Raw genomic sequence first — 13,792 nt, 5'->3', positions numbered from 1 at the left:
AGCTGGCTACAGAGTGGGCTTTTCCCAGTAGTGATACTTCATGAACAGTCACAAGTCAGTACAATTTTGCAATATAAAAGCCTGTGAAGACACTGGAATACAGCTGAGTACATTTCTTCAGGTTCTGCTTTTTGCTTTCTAGCAAGAAATATTTTGGTATTTATTTAGTAAAGTCATTTCATCTTAAAATTTGCAGAATGAATGCATCTCTCTTGGCCAGTCAGAACAGCTTGTTTCAAAATTCCTTATAACTTTATTTGAACAGGAGAGAGAAGATCATATTCTAAAAGAAGCATTTTTCTCAACTCACACCAAGTTTAAGTTTTTGGTTACTGCATTATTTTCCCCTTGTTTTGGAAACTGCCAGTCCCAAACCACATAATACACATGGCCATAGCAATAGCAAAACACTGCTATTGCATACACCATGCAAACCAGCAGCAACAACTTTCCCTTGGACTTCCATTTTAAAATGGATGCAGCTGACATGAGAAACATGCCCATGAGAACAAAATGTTGGAAATACTTATATTCCAATATGAAAAAGAAAATGACAAAATTCCAACTAAATTTTACTTTTGCCCAGCCACATTTAGTCAGGAAATGAACAAAAAAAAGTCAACATGTGAGTTAATATAAGTTCTGGAATTCTTAGTAACTTGATCTTGTCTCTGCAGACAAGCATGTACACATCTTTCCACTGAGCTGACTCCTTTTGACACAAGAATCCATTCCACATTAAGTCAATCCAAAAAAAAGAAAAGTTTTTTCTTGGAATTTGCTATGTCTGCTCAGATTTTTTTGCATAGATACTTTGGTGAATGAGATTCCTCAGAGAAAATAGGAACAGCTAGCTCAACTGCAGGGGAATGAAACCAAGCTCTTGGGCCCTCTGTCCTTCCTTACGTTGTTTACTCTAGAGTTTGCTGCATTCTCTTTTGAGCCAAGTTCTTTACAGCAGTATTGACAATGGGAAGGTATGAAAACCTGAGCCAAGATCTGCAACCATCAGGTTTTCTGGAAGGAGTTCTCCATTTTATTTCATTCTGCAACTTTTAAACCCGAGATGTGTGCCAAATCTTCTTACACAGTTGAGAATCTCCAGGTGTGACCATAAATCAAAGCCAGAATAAGGAAATCCTGAGACTAATAATATAAAAGCTTGTTTAGCTTCCCACTGGATCTTAAAGAAAGTAAATGAAGAAAAAGGGAAATCTGCGTTGAAACTTTCCTTTAAGGACTGTTACTTAATCTTGTTTCTGAGTTAGAACGCAAATGAAAAGAAATAAGACTTTGGTTCTTCTGCCCAGAGTGGGTAAACCAGCGGACAGAAGAAAAGGGAAACTAATTCAGTGGGAGCAAAATAAGCCTCTAGTCTGCTCCAAAATCACTTTTGTGCTGATATAGTTGTGTAGAGAATTTTTTGTAATTTATCAGCCAGTGCAGCCTTTGGAGGAGGCACAACTCCTCCCCTGTATAGGAACTTATCCCAGTAGGGTACAAGGAATGCACACATGAGGAAGTTAGCACAGGTAACTGATGTGAATTTGAGCATCTCAGCTCCTGGCTGTCTTATTTCCCCACTGTTTCCATAGAGAAGGCAACAGACTCCATGTTCACGCACTGAATACTCCACACAAGCCTGTTTGCCTGCTTATGCTGTTGCTGCATTTTTGTCCAAGAACATCTCCATCTGTAGCTATTGTAGCTGTGTGCATTACCCTGTATGCTTTCTCCTGTGTTCCTCAAGGAAGGTTGTACTGCTTGAATTATTCTACTGTACAAAAAGCCCAAGAGACCCTCAGTTCCTTAATCCAGCATGGTGCTGAGCCATCCCTGGAGGTTGCTAACACCCTGAACTCCTTAGTCTTCAAGGGAGCTCAGAAATACTCAGGACCATCTAGGATGTGATCTTCCCTGCTTTACACCCACTCCTCCAGTGGCTAGACTATTACAAAGCATGAAGTCCCCACGGTTCTGCAGCTGATGCTCATTCACCCTTCTGGGCTCATGGTTCAGCTCCACAATGAGGATGAGGGGATCCAGACCAGGGCATATCAGCAGGGCATGGACAGACACTGCATCACAGACTGCATCCCCTCATCTGCTGAGGATCAGCAAGAAGGGATAGGAAGTGAGACATATGCAACAGTAGATATTACAGGCAGAACCATTTTGAAGGTTTAAAATTGCTTTTCTCTCTATTAAAAAAAAAAAAAAAAAAAAAAGGCAGTGCTTCCAATCAGTTTCTTGCAGGGTAAACACTGCACTCTAATTTGTTTGGTAAACCTTGTATTTTCAGCCATAATTACCCCATCAAGGCACCTAAATGAAGATGACATTTGAAGTGACCTTCAGCTTACAGCTGCAATAACCATCCCACAGGAGAGGTGGGGAGGGAAGGCAGCACTTGGTTCCCAAGGTGAGAGGTGCCTGTGAACATGCCAGCCAGATATTCCTCCAAAAATCAGCCCAGTTGAGACAGAGAATCATGTTTCAGTGGGGACAGCACACCCAAGACTAAGCTCTTTGATGTCTCTGCTAGAGGAAGGACCACTGTAAGGTAAAGGCAGTTTGTTGTTTCCTCAAAAACAGATAGCTCAGGATATTTTTCCTTCTAGGGAATAACAGCTCCTGCAGAACTGAGGTAGGTGAGGATACTGTTTCTTAGGATGGTCTATGTGAGAGGGGGGTTACACACACTGCACATCTCCTGGAGTCCCTCCTCCAGAGGAGTATATTTTTCTTCAACATTTACTTGGCAATGGGGAGAGATATTCCTTTGCCTTGCACTGAAACACCCAGTGAAACAACTCAATGGGTTACATGCACCCACTACCCTTACACAAGCAAAATCCTCAGTTTACCCTCCTCTCACAGCACTTTACATCTGTCCCCCAGCTCCTGCAGCCTTTGTGGGGGATCCCCAGCTATACTCTAACATTCCCTCTTTCTACCCCAGGTCACCAGAGGCTGTTCCCTGCTCAAGTCCCAGACTTCACAAGTGCATCACAAACCCTGTCTCCCCACTTACTTACCTTTTCCCACACTGGCTTGACTCTTTCCCCAGCACCTGCATCTCTTCCTCCTCCCCTGCACCTCCTATCTCCAACACCCTGCCCTCTGGTTTCTCTCCCCTCTATCCTTCAGCTCCTTCCCTTCTATCCTTCTCCTCCTTGGCCAAATCCCACCCAGACTGAACCCCTCTCTGAACAGTACTCTCCTGCTTTTCTCCCATTTCTCTGCTCTGGTCTCTTCAAACACTCCTCCCTGACACACTAATTCTCTCCATTAATCCCAGTCCCATTTGCAAGCTGCCATAGGGGCCCTTTACAGAGATATCTTGAGCTGAAGATCTGCCAGACCTTAGGAGTGTTTCTGCTGCCTGTCTCAACTCTTGCCCCAGCAGTCCTGGTACACTCAGCTGAGAAGGCAAGCTGCTAATTGATAAGAAACTGATTAGAGCAACAAAGTCCAGAGTTTGCTTCCATCACCCCCAGGTGCTGAACTCAGACCAGTAAGCAGCTGAACTCCCTCACCCACCTCTGAGAGCTGCAGAGTTGAGTAAGGACAAAACTAACATTTGAAGAATTCTGCAATAAAAAGGAGACTGCTGACACTTGCAGAGATGCCCAAGTGGGCAGTGTAGGAGTAGAGATGGGCAGGAATCTGAATTTGCCTACCTGGCCAGCATTCCTGTTCCACTGAGCTCCCAGAGTTTATGAAGGGCTTAACACAAGTGGACGGAAAGACAGTATCAGTACTGAGGATGGCACAAAAAACAGCCACATCAGCATTCAGCTTGTTAATTATCCTCTGGATCACCTCCCCTCCACATTCACTGCAGAAGAATCTCAAGGCATTTCCAAACCTAAACAAATATGAGAATCAAAAGGAGACTGGGAAGTCAATACTGCAAATGGATTTTCCATTACCGCAAGGGCAGGCACCAATGTCCAGAAAGCACCACAACCAGGATAATTATTTGCTGCCTGTACTCTGTATTCACAGAAGGTGCCTTGCCTGGTTTGCAGCAGCAAAGGGCAACTGCGTTATTGATCAGGTCAGATGCCTGTCACCCTCACAGGCATCAGGGGGGTTTTGAACAAGCCACACAAAGGCAGTATTGGAATTGTCACAAGTTCATGCTTGATTTATAAGGCAATCCGAAGCAGATTTATTGACCCCCTTTCCTCCTCTGCAGGGCAGAGGGAAGCAAAACAAAGCTTTGTAGGACCTGTCTGGTCCTACTGCCAGGACCTGACAGAAGAGGCCTCTGGCAGGAACCTCTGGAAGAAGGAAGAGTGAATGCCGAGGCCTGCAGAGGTTTCTAACTGGAAAAGCACCAGTGTGCCCCATTTGGGAGCATGGATCACTGCAAAATGCTGCTATTGAAAGCAGCCCTGCCCTTCTCCAGCAAATAAATGCCTTTTCTCAGCTGCTCCTAAACCCATCCTGATCTCACCTGATCACCTCACCCTGTCCAGGGGCACAGGATCCAACTCAGAGCACATCAGGTGTATCAGAGCACAGGGAATTCCCTCCAGGGTTAGCACTCCAGTGCACTGAAGCATCCAGTCTTTCTCTGATGCAAAGTAGGGACAAGTAATAGGAAAGAGGGGATAGGGCTTTGCAATATAAAAGCACAGGGCCAAATACTAACCCACAAAATAGAATTCCTGCCTGCTCACATCAGACAACAGCTGGAGAAAGATCAAGCAGAGTAGTTCCCACAGCCTGATCCTGCTCCCACACTGACCAGTCACGATAGCATCATTTCCCAGCACTGAGGGTAGAAACATCATCCCTTTTCCTTTGCAAATTAATTCAAGTCAGCTTTGAAAGACTTAAGTTCCCCAACCAAGATGACTTAAGGTCATATAAAAACTAGAACTCACAGGAAGTTTACACCTAATCCAGGCCCCAACTAGCAAAGCAGCCCTTAAGGGAGGTCACAAGCTTATTCTTTAAACAGAGTGTTTTCTTACAGCAGGCAACAGTACAGTTTTTGTAGAAGAGGTGACAGTATGAGTGCATCAAGTAGCATGGAAATAAGAGGGTGAAATTAAGCTCCTTGCAAACAACTAGAGAGCCTTTGCCTTTCAGCACTAGCCAAGAACTTTATAGAGATTAGTCTATTACCTTCATGACAAGGCTGCTAACCAGAGATTTGTGAAAGTGACAGCTTTTTAGAGCATGCCCAAAGTAGTCTTCGCCCAAGACCAGCACACTCCCTGACCTAGAAGTCAAGCATTTGAACAAAGAGCAGGGAACAGAGAGAAAAAGGTAGAAGTGCATGAATACAAGTGGAGAATTAAATAATTAAAATATTAAGCAAACTGGCAGAGGGAAGTGAGGTGGCATCTAGGAAGAGGCAAACAAGGAGCAAGTGGCCCTGTGATTGCATTTAAAACTCAAATCAGCCTGCAACTGAGTTATCACATGTGGCCACAGCATAGCCAGGGAGAAATAGTAGGAGGAAAGGGTAAAATATAATCACTTGGGTTATAACTGTCAGAATCAAGGAACACCACATCATTCCCAAGGGCCACTAAGAGCCAAAAGAGACATCTCAAAGCATTTCTACTGTGCTGGGGTGCTTGGCGAGGATTGTCACATTACTTTGTACAGAAGTCTAAAGAAGTTTGTATAATTCAAAGCATAGCTAGTCAGAAAAACAGGTTTGGATAAGATTGAGAGCAGTCTCGATGCTCCCCACCGAGTTCAGATGAGTTCCACTTTAAACCATCACAGAAAGCCAGTCCATTTCTTCTGCATCCATCTCTTTCCACCTTCATCACTCTGCTGCCTCTGCAGCATGGATGAGACCAAGAGAGGAAGAACTCACAGGAAAGTCACACACCATTCCTAGCCACAACTAGTCTGGTGAGAGTTTTGCCCTCCTTGCTACATCTAACAAGTCTCAACGGTTCCCTAAACCTTCTGAGGTTAAATACAGGAGAAAAGGCACATAGACACTTCCACTCAGCCTACCCTTCCTAAGCAGAGCTTTAGGAGCTGCCGTGAAGAGGATGGTTTAGCCTGTTGCAGGCCATAGAAGCTCTAGCAGTACTACAGAAGAGCCAAAGCCATACAGGTGCTAGGTTGCCCCCCACAAGGGCCAGCACAGGGAATACAAGGAAGATCCCAGCTGTGTGCACAGCTTGAGTTTTCACCTGCTAGCACCTGGAGAGAGGCCCAAGGGTAGGGTGGCTAGGGAGCAGCATAAGACAATGACTCCTTCAGGTTACAAGCTGGATGTACAGCAACCAGGAGAGAAAGGAAAAGACTTTCTGCTCTGTTCTCTTGGGCTTGTCTCAAAAAGATCTCAGGAATGCAAGTACTTTGAAAGTCTTTCCCCTAAAGCACCAGTTTTATTTGGACACAAAACCTGGGCTAGGACTGCACAATGGGGCTTTGACTTCTGCAGTTTCACCTCCCTGTAACATCTGATAGTTGGCAGCTCTCTCTCAGGGTGCCTTGAGTAAATGAGGCAAGGTGGGAGCAGGGACAAACAAAGGTAAAAAGTGCTATCTGGTAGCCCTGAGCCCTCAAAAGGCAGCCACAGAGATTCCCACCATTCAGAGCATCTCTTAGCTGGGAGAAGAGAGAAATGAGAATTATAGATTTTAAAAAGTCAAGGTCTTTAAGGAAAAAAAGTGATTGTTTTTCCCCTGACATTTGGGCAGTTCATTGCTTTAAAGACATCCTTGAGGGGCATTGCTCTGGAACCTTCTAACTGAAGAGAAGGAATTACTCATGCTAGCAATCATCCTGTTTGCTTAGCACAAAGAGGTCATATTCACAGAAACAGTTTACCTCCAGCATGGTTTAGTAGTCCATGTTTTTCCTTTATAAACTCAAACATCCAGAAACATCCTTCAGGGGGGAAAAAAAAAAGAGCCCTTCAGAGTGATTCACCTTCTCCCAGTAGGAAGAGAACTGGGCACCAGGCTCCCAGGGTAAGAGTAGCCATTAGTGTGTATAGGAAATGGAGTTAAGCAGTAAGTTAGAATACGCCCCAGTGATCCATAAGTAGACAAATCATGATTTACTAGGCTAAGCATAATATTAATCTTGTTGCCCGTAAAGAAACACATAACTACAAAAGCAGTTATATGCGGTGCTTTATTCAGGGCCCGGGGTCTCAGGGACTCATGTCCAAAGCTGAGAATCCCACCCCTTTGATTGATTCCATCACATATATAGTATTCGGTTGCATAGCATAATCAACAGAGTTGCTATAGAATTCGGTTACATAACATAATCAACAGAATTGCTAAGTTACATGATTGTTTCCCATTTACGGTTTCTTCAGTTACTGTTGCCAAGATTTGCTTAACATTTACCTAGTTCATCAGACCGTACAGTTACCCAGCACCTGTGATTATACTTTCATACGAGGATCCCAAGTATAGCCTATTCTAATCAATATAATGTAACAATTCCCCCCTTTGAAAATACTTCAAGTCTTCCAGACTGCAAGGATTTTCATCTTCGGTTCCCCACGTTTCTTCATTCCAGGGGTGATTGTCTTGAGCTGGTGATTATAGCTGGTTCAAGATCTTCATATCGCGGTGGCAATTCATGAGTCTTCCTGGTAACGGCTTTTAAAATTTTTCCCAGGTGTTGCCGTTCCTTAGTAACAATATTTTGAATCAAACGCAACACTCCCATAATAGCTAACATGATAATTATAATTATTATACACCATTGAATTAAAGATGCTACCCAACCAGAGATGTTCAATCCAAATGACTTTGCTAAAGCAGCAACCCAATTATGGGTACTTTCTTCTCTTTCTTCCTCAGTTGCATGTTCAATTTGTGTTAGCTGAGACAAATCACGTTCTACTGCGGCTGTAACATTCGGAATATGTACACAACAATGATCAATCTTATCTCGTAAATAACCACATACCCCATGTTCTTTTAGTAACAGCATATCTAATGCCATTCTATTTTGCAGGGTCATTTTTGTGGTTGCCTGTAATTGTAAGTTTATTTCCTTAAATCCTTCTTTAGTCACTCTTGCTAGCCTTTCCGTTTGTCCTAACAACCGGTATAACATTTCTCTATTCCGATGAGTACTAATTGGAGCAAACAATGATTCTAAAGCCCAACCTAACTTTACACCGGATGATGGTTCTTGCCAATCATCATCCTTTATTTCTCTCTTCATTATCCGTAAATTTTCTAATCTACCCTTAAATGGCGCTTTCTTCCAAATTGGGCAGAGAGTTGGTAACCCTAAAGTTATTTCAGTTACCAACCCATCCAAGGGGAGGTGAGTCATCCAGTGTCCATCACTTGTAACCCAAACTAAATTTCCTATGCTCCTGATCGTAGTTCTACAATCTATTCTCACTCCGAATTGTATTACAGGTTCACTCATTGAGTATTTAATTCCTCTGCAGGCACAACCTGTCTTTAATGCAAGGACCACAGGTGGAAAGCTAACTTCACTTTTCGGGGTGTCACAAGTATATACTTTTGTACAATTCCAGGCTGGGTGTTTTTTAGCTAATTTTCTTTTGCTACTATATGTTTTAGTTACAAATGAAGCCGATTTATTACCTTTACCTTCCCACTTAAAACACCACTGTATTGGTCCTATATAAGCATATTTCTGCAGCAAACTCATTCCCCATACACTATCCCAATCATCCCACTGTATTTGTCCACTTTGTTCATTACATTCAACTTCTGTATATGGTACTTTTACTGTAGTAGTGTGAATCTCATCATAACTACACCATCCTACAGTTTTAAACCTCCCTATCGGGGTGAATTGTGCATTTAGAAGTTTCGTACACTCACTCCTTGTTCCTGGAGATTTCCAGCTCTGCCGAATATAATATTCCTTTTTCTGATCCTTTTCTTTCCTGACCGTTGTACATATTATAGTGTTATTCTTTTCCTGTGGAAAACTCTGTACTGGTATAATTCCCCATGCTATTGGGTCCCCTGCAGCTCTTGGAATTGGTAAGCATGCTGTGATGCTAGATATATTCTGCATTTTCCCAAAATCTCGAATCAAACCAATCATTAGATTTTCTTGTGTTTCCTGTTGTGGTGCCTGGATTATTTGCATTGGTTGCATTTCATCTTTTTCAAATCTTTTAATTCTCTCCTGGCTCTGTTTCTTTTCTGCACAGGCTCTGATTTTGCAGTAACCTCTAATGCCCTTTTTTCATAATCAAAACTCTCTTTAATCCAAACAATACAGGTGTAGTTTCCTACATCTGTCTTACTTACATTTCGCAATGATAAAATCATAGTACCCCTTCGTGTATCACTATCCCATCGGATTGTAAACCCAGTTGACAATTTGGACTCATTCTTCTGCCAATAGCAACTAATGTCTTGGATTGAACTTCCCGTATCTCCAATAAAATCACAAGTCAAATTTACATCCATTCGTTCTTCTATATATACAGCAGCATATGTATGTATTATTTGAGCGAAACCATTACTTAATCCTACCCAGCATAGTATTACCAAGATGTAAATCTCAGTTTTGTAGGAGTGATCATTTTTACCCCCCATTGTGATGGTACCTTCTTCACTCTGGTATAATGAATCCAATTATCAATTCCTGCTACCTTTACAGCGGTAAATGTTATCAATAGTACCAAATAAGGTCCATGCCACTGTTCCTTTAAAGGCTCTGTTTGCCAATTTCGAACATACACTTGGTCTCCTGGTTGAATATCATGCACTGGATTCTCCAATGGCAAAGGGTGATTCCAGATGATCGCGGCACGTAAGGCTGTGAGTAATCTGCTTAAAGAAATTATATAACTATAAACATCTTGATCTCCTTGGAGGTGTAAATCTGCGCTTCCCATTCCCTTTGTTGGTGCAGTATGTGGCTTACCATACAGAATTTCATATGGACTTACAGACAACCCTTCTCTAGGTTTTATGCGAATTCTCAATAAAGCAAGGGGCAATGCCTGTGGCCATTGGATTTTAGCTTCCTGGCATATCTTTTTAATTTGCCCTTTTAATGTTTGATTCATCCTTTCTACCTTTCCACTAGACTGTGGCCTCCATGGTGTATGTAAATCCCATCTTATTCCAAGCATTTCACTAACTTCCTGTACTATCTTAGCTATAAAATGTGGGCCTCGATCTGAAGAAATTCCTAAAGGTACCCCAAATCTAGGTATGATCTCTTTTAATAAAGTTTTTACTACTTCTCTAGCTTGATTCGTTCTACAGGGAAATGCCTCTGGCCATCCTGAAAAGGTACATACATATACCAGTAAATACTTAAACCCTTTTGATTTAGGTAACTCTGCAAAATCCACTTGCCAATAGTCACCTGGTTCTATTCCCACTTTCAAAGTTCCCATTTGAATTTGTTTTCGTATTACCGGATTATTCTTTAAACATACTGAACACTTCGCATTAACCCCTTTTGCTATTGTTAACATTTGTGCAGATATAATGCTCTGCTTTAAAAACTGCACCAATGCTTCTGCTCCCCAATGGCATTTATTATGTTCAGTTTGTATTATTCTTTTCATAATTGTAGCAGGCACTACTACTTGTCCATTACCTGTTACATACCATCCATGTGAATTCTTCTGTGCCTTTACCAAATCGGCTAATTTTTCATCTTCTTGGGTATAAAAGGGATTTACAGAGAGATGAGCAGTAATCGGGCTTACCTTAGTAGGTATTAGAGCTAATTCAGTCCATACTTGCCGTGCAGCAATTTTGGCTGCCTGGTCTGCCTTCATGTTTCCTTGTGCCACATCGCTGTCATCCCTCTGATGTCCTCGACAATGCATTACAGCCACTTGCTGAGGTAGTAACACAGCCTCTAATAACTGTAAGATCTCGGTTCGATATTTAATAATACTACCTTGAGCCGTCAACAATCCTCTTTCCTTCCACAAGGCTCCATGTATATGTATTATTCCAAAAGCGTATTTAGAATCTGTCCAAATATTCACTCTCTTATCCGTACTCAGTATTAAAGCCCGAATTAGAGCGATCAGTTCTGCTTTTTGCGCTGACGTTCCTGGCATTAATGCCTTTGCTTCAATTACTTCAAGCTTAGTAACCACAGCATATCCAGAATATCGTGTTCCATTCTCAACAAAGCTGCTACCGTCAGTGAATAATGTCCAATCAGGATTTACAAGAGGAATATCTTTCAGATCTACCCTACTGGCGTAAGTTTGTTCAATCACCTCGATACAATCATGTTCCAGCTCGCCTTCCTCTATTTTGCTACCTAAAAATTCAGCGGGATTCAAACATGTTGTTATCTTTAAAAATATATCATCCTGTTCTCTCAATATTGCTTGATATTTCAACATTCTACTGGATGACAACCAATGACCCCCCTTTTGTTCCAAAACTGCAATCACCATGTGGGGCACAAATACTTCCATTTTTTGTTCCCAATGTCAATTTTAACGCAACTGTAACAGTAATGCAGTTTTCATACCTTTCTGTCGCCACGAAAATGTCATCCACATATTGCAACAATAAGTATGCTTTTGATGGTAATTGAAAATATCCCTGCTCCTTCCAATCCTCCAGTTCTCGTGCCAGTTGATTCCCAAATATCGTAGGACTATTTTTGAAGCCTTGTGGTAACCTGGTCCAGGTCAGCTGTCGTTTTCTTCCTGTATTCGGATTTTCCCATTCAAACGCAAATAATTTCCTACTTTGTAATGCCAATGGGATGCAGAAGAAAGCGTCTTTTAAATCAATTACAGAAAAGTATCTAAATTGTTCTGCCACAGATGTTAACAATGTATAAGGATTTGCATTTACAGCTCTTAAATCTTGAACTAACCTATAATCTCCGTTAGGTTTTCTTATAGGAAATATTGGTGTATTATATTCAGATTCACATTCTTCTAACACATTGTGCATCAAAAATTTTGCAATTAATGGTGCTACCCCTTTCCTAGCTTTTAACTGTATAGGATATTGTCTAACTCTTACCGGTTGGACACCTTCTTTCAATTCTACTATGACAGGTTTTGCTGCTTTTGCTAATCCCGGTATTTGTGTCTCCCATACCCATGGTACTACAGCGTTTTCTACCTCTATTGGTATTGTTGTATTAGCTATTTCTTTTACTATAAATATTCTAGCTATTTCTTCCTCAGGTATCTGCAACTTAGCTTTTCCATTTTCAAATATTATTTTAGCATTAAATCTTGACAATAAGTCTCGTCCTAACAAAGATGTAGAACAATCCGGTACATAGAGAAATTCATGATCTAATTCTTTTCCCCTAAAATTTAGATGCAATGGCCGCAGAAAGGGCCGTTGCTCTGTTTTTCCTGTAGCTCCTACCACAGTTATCATCGTATCTCTTATCTTTCCTAAACAAGTATTTAAAACAGAATAAGTTGCCCCAGTATCTACCAATAATTGTTTCTCTTCCCCATCAATTTCTATTGTCACTTTTAATCCATCACTTAGTCAGCTACTATGTTGCCCCAAATGTCCTAACATCATTGTTTCTGCCATTGGTGTTTCTCCTACTGAAGTCTGCTGGGCCAAATTCATTTTCACTGGGCACTCATTTTTCCAATGTCCCTGTTGTCTGCAAAACGCACACTGATTTATCCCTAGCTGATTTTGAGGTATTCCCCGCATGCCTCCTACCCTGCATCCTCCTCGACCTCGTCCTCTACTTCTGCCTCTTATTCCTTGATTTACTCGTTGTAACATTGCTAATAATCCTGCCTGATTTCTCTTTGTGGTTTCTTTTTCCCTATTATTGTACACTTTCCAGCTGATTGCTTCCAAATTACTAAATCTCCTGGGGAAAAAGGAACTTTCACATATACTTTATCAGTCCCCAAAATTGCCTCTCGTAAAGGGGCTAATAATACTTTACTGTTTTGCTCTTGTTCCTTCCTCCCTTGTCTTGTTCTCTGTGCAATTGGGGTTCGTTGCGCTTGTCTTGGGCATGATGAATGCCCTGGCGAACCCTTCGGTGTTAACTTAATCTGGATCGCTCCAGTATTAATTGATTCTGACGGTTTTACCGCCTTAATACCATCAGTATCACTATCGTCCCCTGCATCTATATCGGACATCGCAGGGGCCGTCGGTGATACTAAAAGTGATACATCCTCTGGCTCTCTTATTGAATTTTGTATTGCCAAACAAGTCATACACTTCTTATTACTTACACATCCTTCACATTTTGTTTTACCTTTTTCAGGATGTACCAACAACATTCCACATTCTCTCTGCATATCTGGATGATTACGTAAATCATAAAATAGATCAACATATGGTACTTCATCCCATTTTTCAAGTTCTTGACAATATCTCATTAATGGACCTATAACACCCGGATCTAAACTTCCGTGTTCAGGCCACCGGGGTCCATCATACTCATATTGTGGCCACCAATTCGCACAATAATCTATAAATCGACTTTTACTCATACTCTGAAAATATCCCGCACTTTTCCAATGCTTTAATAAACATCCTAACGGAGAATTATCCGGTATTACCATGGTCTTACACATTCACTCCACACACACACACTAAATCTACGGGGTAGAAAACGGAAAGATAGCCTCTGATGGGAAACAAAAGACCAAACCAAACTCACGAGACAGCCACGTATGTCCGTGAGTGCTGGACCTGCGGGGCTTTCGCTCCGTCTGACGGCCAGCGCCTAGGCTTCCACAGACCAGACCTCGAGCTCGTTAGCCCAACCTTGCGTGAATCGCCGTCACGTCTTATTAGGCAGGCACCCAACCAAATATTACAATAAAGCACCTTCGGGCTTACCA

At 41.8% G+C, this 13,792-nt stretch overlaps 1 pseudogene; it reads left to right on the top strand.

Moving 5' to 3' along the window:
• LOC136996605 (perilipin-3-like) overlaps positions 1 to 4,308 on the top strand; it is a 109,830-nt pseudogene extending 105,522 nt beyond the window's left edge.
• The last annotated feature ends 9,484 nt before the right edge of the window (positions 4,309 to 13,792 follow it).

Source organism: Apteryx mantelli, unplaced genomic scaffold (genome assembly GCF_036417845.1).
Source record: "Apteryx mantelli isolate bAptMan1 unplaced genomic scaffold, bAptMan1.hap1 HAP1_SCAFFOLD_53, whole genome shotgun sequence".
NCBI lineage: Eukaryota > Metazoa > Chordata > Aves > Apterygiformes > Apterygidae > Apteryx > Apteryx mantelli.
The sequence above is the reverse complement of the archived record's forward strand: the minus strand, read 5'-3'. Positions and strand labels throughout refer to the sequence as shown.